The sequence below is a fragment of the Neolamprologus brichardi genome, chromosome 9 (genome assembly GCF_056152115.1).
Source record: "Neolamprologus brichardi isolate AB-2024 chromosome 9, ASM5615211v1, whole genome shotgun sequence".
NCBI lineage: Eukaryota > Metazoa > Chordata > Actinopteri > Cichliformes > Cichlidae > Neolamprologus > Neolamprologus brichardi.
Genome location: NC_142112.1, coordinates 36,850,204 through 36,857,921, shown reverse-complemented (window position 1 = coordinate 36,857,921; position 7,718 = coordinate 36,850,204). Strand labels below are relative to the sequence as shown.

General features: G+C 42.4%; 1 pseudogene across 1 annotated transcript in view; it reads left to right on the top strand.

Annotated features, from left to right (window-relative positions):
- Positions 1-2,074: 2,074 nt before the first annotated feature.
- LOC148101596 (uncharacterized) overlaps positions 2,075-7,718 on the top strand; it is an 18,694-nt pseudogene continuing 13,050 nt past the window's right edge. Inside the window, exons 1-2 of the transcript XR_015719669.1 lie at positions 2,075-2,144; positions 5,883-6,253. The product of XR_015719669.1 is annotated as an uncharacterized LOC148101596 (transcript). The remainder of the gene's footprint in view (positions 2,145-5,882; positions 6,254-7,718) is intronic.

The following is a 7,718-nucleotide window of genomic DNA, read 5'->3' as shown; positions in this document are numbered from 1 at the left end:
GAGACCAGTTGATCAAATCCATAATTCCTCTTTTAGGTTTTAGAGAACAGACTGTGAGAAAAGGTTCCAGGGACGATACAAAAAAAACACGAGAGGAGAAAAAGTGCGTCCGCCTCCTCCGAGAGCCAAAGAAGATTTAAGCAGATCTTTAATCTTTTATCTCCCTGTAATGAAGTCTGCGTGATGTCTGAGTGTAGTCATGTGACAGCTGTGGAGAAAATGGTTATTGAATTAAAAGCCAGCAGGCCTCATCTAAACGCATCTTCAGTGCAGAAGGCAAAACCTATATACCAAAAGCACATTTTGGTCATTGCATTATCAGCGACAGCAGCTGGTGTGGTTCTGCACTGGACGAAGAAAAGAGGTAAAATGATATTATGCCGTCTTTTGAATTTACATGCTGCTTGCATCGATGATGCTTTACAGGCCAGGGGACTATGACTGAATACGGTCATGTTCGGTTTCGTGTAGCGATGGGTAGATGAGGCCTCGTGAAGCGTTTCAGCACAAACTGTATCCATGCTGTGTCGACACAGTGTTGCTGTTTTGCTCCATGCTGACACCTGCTGGACCTTAAATATCATTGCAGGCAACTTACTTGAGACTCACAGACACTGATTCAATGACCAAGTCATACGTGTACACTGTAAGGTGTTGTACTTTCCATGGAATCATTTTATATCTTTTACATTGCAAATATTTTACACATCTTTATTTTATACTCTACAAATATATTGTGAATGACATTAAGTGAAAATTAAAATGAAAGTATTGTGAATGTAATATTACCCATTTGACTCAGAGTTTATTATAAATTTCTATGCAGAAAAATGAGTTAATCGAATGTTTTTGCATTCAGTCTATTGCATTTTTTACACCATTTCCCCAGCTTTGGAAAACTCACAGGCACAGATGAAGCTGGGGTACACAAAAGCTGTAAAGCCAGGTGGGAAAGGTTCTGATAAGATGTCTTCCTTTTCCCCCCAGTACGTTAAACAATCCTCTGATCTTGGAATTTTTCTCTCCAACACTCTCCACAACACTAAGGGGTTGGCAGTCCTTTATAATAAAATCCAGGACTGCCTAGAACAGTCTTCCTAGATGCCCCCCCCACACACACACACACACATGAAGAGAGAGACAGCGTATGCGTTGTATGCAAACGGCTACTAAACAGACATCATAATTCGTCATACAATGAGAACAGGACAAATCAACAATTGACACTGACTAATTAATATTATATCATTGTATATATTGTTTGGAGTTTAGTCTGTTACTGTTACTATTTTTTACCATTTCTTCTTGGAGGAACTGTAACCCACATAATTTCCTTAGGGATTAAGAAAGTATCCTGATTCTTAATGTTTTAGGATACATGACCTGCCATTATCCAATCACACATCTGCTTACCTGTATCTTTTGCTTGTTTCTCCTTGTAGGAGTCATAATTAAATGTATTGAATTTTAATGATCACTGGGTTTTCATTTGTTTGGTTGCTATGGTGATGTGTAATGGGAGTCACGTGGGTGCTAGCGGCAACATTAAGAGGGCGTTGTCAGTCTGTCTTTCACTGGTTTGATTTTGACAGAGAGGAGGGCTGGGTAGCCGTTGTTTTTGTTGACCGCAGCACAACGAGTTTCCCCTTGTTGCATTAGAGCCTGTGATGTTTTAAGAGTTTGAATCGCGAGCCGATCACATTGCTTTGTAAACTTTTCAAGCACTTTAATAAACAAGCAAGCAATTCCACCTCTGGCATTATTGCGTAAAGTTGACAGGCAAATAGGCAGGCTCAGTTGAAGTCGCTAAACTCCTCCTCTTCTTTTCTCTTTTTTTTTAGAGTTTAAAAACGGGTTGTGTGTGACACTTTAAATCAACAAAATATAAAATAACATAAAACATAAAAAAACTCACTGCACCATAACTTTTATGATTTTAATGAAAACGTTAATGAAAAAACTTTGACTACAGGGAGCTTTGTGTTTGACTTTATCCACCTCTTGTAAAAGCGTTTATTCAAACTGTGGACAGTAGGTCCCTGCGGTGAGGAGGAGGCGGGACACAGCGGAGAATGTAACAGTAATGGTGGGTAAACGGAGCTCGTATTTGTTGATCTGGATCTTTCTGACGATTGTAGATGGAGGTGAGTGAGATGTTTGCTGTCAGTTGATCAGAGCGTTTGTAAAAAACATTTTAGGGAACTTGGTCGAAACTTTTCACTGTATTCCGTTTTTACGCTTTGGCTCTGCGACTCTTTGGACTTCTTTCGACGTTTCGTAATGGCACTTACTGCTCCCTCGTGACAAGGCGGGGTTTGTTCATTTATCTATTTATTTATTATCCCTGGCTGGAACTGAACCAACGAACTTTTGCTCAGAAGTAACGAAAATAAAGATCTACAATAACCATCTTAACAGAGTACAGGCTGTAATAATAAGCTCACACTCAGGTCTATCCAACAAATGTTTTTGACGTCTGTGTTCTTCAAAAGATGCATAAACTTTATAATTAAAAAAAATAAAAATCAGGAAACGAACTCAGTCCGACTACTCGGGATTTCCTGCGACGGAGGGAAAGCCCTGAAAATCTCAGCAGGCTGAACAAAAATCTAAACGTAGACATGATGTCGCAGTCAGGATTTGGGTAATGCGTCGTATTTATCAGTGGGACTGGAAATGCTTTTAAAGCGGAGAAGTTAACGGTCGGGCTGGGTGGGAGACGTCCTCTTCCTGAGCGTCTACAATGGGACAGCAGCAAAAGCACATCTCGGCTTTTATTCGTAGCCAAAGCCAGTTACACGAGTCTGGACGGCACATCAGTGAATGGGCTCCATAGTTAACTTTGATTATTAGAGGAAACTGTAGTTTGGTTATTGGGGCTTAGAGCAGAGGAGACATGCATCACTGTGCCTGTTAATCATGTAAATATAATCAGTAACTGAAGTCCTTATGTCTTTAGTGGGTCTGAATATTTGCGAAGATCAAGTATCAATGTTACTTCCTTTTTCCCTTCCTCTTCTGAAAACCTCATCCTAAGAAGTTTAAACATTTCAGTTTACTTTCCAATCAGTCCGCCCTGTTTTACTTACAAAATATTAAATTCTAAACAGAAGTCTAAATTCTGTCATTTAGGTTGTAAAAATACAGCATATCGAAACACAACATAGCTAAAGATCTACAATAGTTAAGAGAGTACAGGCTGTAATAATAAGCTCACACTCAGGGTTAGACACAATGTTAATAATGTCTGAGACCTACAGTAAAAAAGTTCTAGTTCTAGAGAACTAGTTCCACTGTTGGTCAGAAAATAACTCGAAGCTGAACGTCCAAAGGACTCTTAATGGACTTCAGGACAGACAGGTTCACTCCCCTCCCCTTTCATTGTAAATGGGTGGAATCTGTCTCCACCTTCAGGTTTTAGGGAACCCACATCTCCGCTAATCTCACCTGGAGCCCCAACACCAACTTCATGGTTAAGAAGGCCCAGCAGCAGCTGCACTTCTTCTGTGTGATGGGGAAGCACAACCTGGACCAGAAGCTGCTGCTGGCCTTCTACCGCTCCTCAGTAGAGAGCGTGCTCTCCTCCTGCCTGGGTGTTTGGAGCTAGATGTGCAGGGGCCACGACTGAGAACAGGCTGCTCAGAGGGTAATTAACACTGCCCAAAAATCACTGGCTGCCCTCTGCGACCCCTGGAGGCCATGGCCAGATCCTCCTGTCTCAGAAAAAGCAGGACCACCTCAGGTGACCTCGCTCACCCCATCCACCACCAGTTTGACTGCTGCCCTCTGGTCGGTGCCTCCATGATCCAATCTGGAGCCACTAACTCTAAGGGTACATCTTTCACCATCTTACAAAGCTGGGATTGCAGCCATTCCCCAACTCTCTGTGAATGGTACTCATGGAATTTGATCAGTGGCTGTTGATCAATGGTCATGATTTGCATATTAATGATGAAGAAACTTATCTTTCAGCTCATTGTTCATTCAGTGGGCTGTTTTCGTCATTGTGCAAATGTACTGTTTACTAGGTTTGGGAAACCTGCAGTCAGCTGAGATTTAAGAAGTCACTTGCAACACTAAAAAAACGCCACGTCCAGATGAACAGAATCAATTATTTTGGTACAAACAATTCACCACAAAAAGACTCAATATTCAGAAATGCTTTAAACTGTACAGTAAATATGTATAACAAACTCAAAACAATGTAATTTAAAACATACTGCAAAACTGTGCTGGCTCTCATTTCAGTGGGAGAAATTTTTATGGGCATGTGCAGCTAGAATTTTACTTTGGAGGAAATGGGGTTGTGGTGGGGCGTGGCCTGCGGTGCCGTGCAGGGAGGGCGGACGCACCTGCACAGCATCCTTAATCACATCCACCAAGTTTAAAACACGGGGACTCAGGTGTGTGTGGGGTGTTGTGAATAAAATGTCTGAAAACGCTGATCCCTGGACCCGCCGTGCCTTATTCATGCCACAGGGGTCAATGCAATTCTTAAGCACGTGTGCAAATGTCCGATGGATGGATGGAACTTTATTAATCCCTCGGGTTGGTTCCTCCGGGAAATTCAGTTTCCAGTAGCACAGCACCGACAGAAGTTGCATGTTACAGATACGATAAGGGAAATGAGAGTAAGGATATAAGCACACAGCCCCACTCCACTGACGACTTGCTGTTGGCCAACACCCTCAACGACTTCTACTGCCGGTTTGATGAGCCATCAAGCAGCCTTGACATCTCCACCTTCCCCAACAATAGAGACACTTTGGTCCATCATTCCTCCCCCCCCCCCCACCCCCCCCCCCACTCCCACCAGCACAGAGCCACAGGAGCCCCCTCCTCACTCCACAGCTATGAGGATTTCACACCACCATCTTCCACTACAACCCTTCATATTCATGAAGCAGATGTGAGGAAGCAGTTTAACCCTTTAGACCTACCACAGAACCAAGTCTGCCTGAGCTTATCGTTATATTTTTACATGTTGTACTTCCATTTTTGGGAGCATTTCAAGTTGCTATACATCAATACAACCATTATATCCCAAATTTTAATCATATGTATGCATTAAGTCAACAGCAACTACATAAATTGCAAAAGTGGTATTTTTACACACATTTCTAGTTAAACACATTTCAGAGGTTCATCCCTCAAAATTGTAAATGTAAAAAAGTTGCATAAAACAGTTTCCAACCAGACGAAATTCATTTTAAATGTCTTCATAGTTTTATTTTTAAGATACACCAATTTGTTTATACTGCAGCCACCAACTTTGTAATTCTCATTTACATGACTTATTTAAACATTCTCCTCTTGAATGCAAAATTCTTAAAAACATCTTTTATCCTTTTAAGAGTAAATAAATGTGAAAGCTGTTCCATCCTAAAAGAGTACAACAATGTGCAGTTTATGATGTTCCACAGGTTTCAGCATCTTTTTGAATTTGTCACATCTGGAAAGGTATGAGTGAGCTTTCGTAACGTACTGTGAGTAATGCTCGTCAGCACACAAACCCAGAGTTTCTCTACAGGAACACAGACAGAGTTATTCCCTGTACTGTAAGGACACATTCAGCATTGTGCAGTAAATCCAGATCATCCCAGTTAAATGATTACATGGATGTGATTGTGATTGTCAGAGCAGCACTGATCAGTGTCAGGTTATAATGTCCACAGTGTACACAAACACTAAGTTTGAGTGTGTGCAGCGAGAATTCAGTCAAAGCATTTAACTGGGGTGTGAAAAAATAAGCTGAACTCTACAGCTTGTGTGGTGCCCTGTGGCTTTAGGTGCTGACAAGCTTTCCTTCTGTTCTCCAGCATTTTCATTTACAGCCGTAAAATATCTCCACATGTTGCTCCTGTATCTCTCTCTCTCTTCAGACCAAATGCGTTTTCCGTGTGTAGCCGAGTCACGTGACGGCACAGTGTCAAATCCCAGCAGGGCAGAAGAAGGGGGCGGAGCAAAGTGAGTCTGCAGCATAAGAAGAGGTGTTCGCACGGACAGAGCTGCTTCTTCATCCGCAGCGAGTAAAATAGTGAACCCAGAGAAGAGAAACAAACAAAGTATCGATCATAAACCACTACCAACGTTTGGATCAATATCTGCATCGATCTGCCCACCCTTGTCTCCTGGATCGTAGCTGCGATCAGCGTGAACCACGTGGGTCTCTGCTCCCTGATCTGTTTCCTGTGTTTGGAAAGAGTTCCAGCTTCATCGCGGAGTTTCTCTCGGTTTGTGGGCTCATCTAAAGGTAAGCACCGAGCTAACCTCAACACTAGATTTACTAACCCTTTGCAAATTTGCGTAAATCCCTTGAACCCAACACCTACTAAAATCACTGACTTTCTTATATTCTGGTGCAAGTCCCGAGGTGTTAATCACCCCTGCTGAGATTTTTACAGGTCATATCCTCGATTCTCCTGCTTTTGTTGTGCAAACCACCCATTGTCTTTGTGGCCTGGCACATCTGCTTTTGCACAATGTGGCTGTATCCCAATTCAGGGTCTGCAGCCTCAAAGTACACAGCCTCAACGGTCCTCAAGGGCCGCGTACTCAAAGACCGCTAAGGCCGGTGTTCCAGATCTACTGGCGTTTAGATCAACTGTCGTTGGTCGAACAGATGTGTGGCAGTCTTGCGTTTCAGGAGCTGCTACCGACAAACCAGCAAAAAAACGCCAAATGTGTCATCTGTGACACTTGTGAGGTTATCTCGAACACACTCTGTCAGTCTTGATGCCGTTGAACAACAAAATGTTTACAAATGTTTCGAGTTTACCTGGTGATATCCTCATGCGTGACGCGATCGCGAAAACAGCAAACAATTAACACCACGCCGATGTTGTTCACAGGACAGCAAGAGTAAACGATCGGGAGACCCTTGTCGTCGTTATCGTTCCCCTCGCACGTTTTATTTCTCCGGTTTCAGCGTTTTTGCTTCACAACTAAAGCGAGCAGTTTACTTTGTGCACTAACATGGAGTCGAGTCAACCAGCGCCACCTCTGGCCAAGTGCCACAGCCTACAGCCAGATCAACTTGTGACACACATCTGCAGCACGTTTGAATTCGTTTCATGCACAACACATTTGTACCTTTCAATTGTCTCTGTCTGTGCGTCATGCAAATAAACCTTTGAAAAGAATGAAATGATATCATGTATGTACTATCAGGCTACATTTCTACAAAATGCCAAATTATATACACAAAGTCATAAGAATCACCACCCCTGTTCATCATGATATCAATACTTTTGCCTGGGTTACTTCAACGTCACTGGGTGACATTTCACTTTGATGCACCGACAGTGGAATTATAGTTCAGGTGACCTGCATGCCTTTGCACTTTAAAGACACTAGAGCACCTAAAGGACGCATGGAAACATCAAGTGATACACAGATAAGACTGTTGCACAGAAATATGCAGTATCTGCACACTGTAACATGTTTAGTTGCTTTACTCAAGAGCCTGACTTCAGATGAATGGCTCTGACAATCTAATTTTTCTTGCAGATTGAATGCACCCTCTATGGGAAGTGGTACCACACAGTGTGTGTGGACTTCCCCTCTGCAGAAGGCGACTACAAATGTTGTGGTTTCTAAATAAACAGAAAAAATTGATCCCTGTTGTGTTCACTTACTGATTGTTTTTAGTGTTGACAATCCACATTGCTGGGATTGCATCTTTCAACATGTTTGTGGGTAGATCTGAACATGTTTGT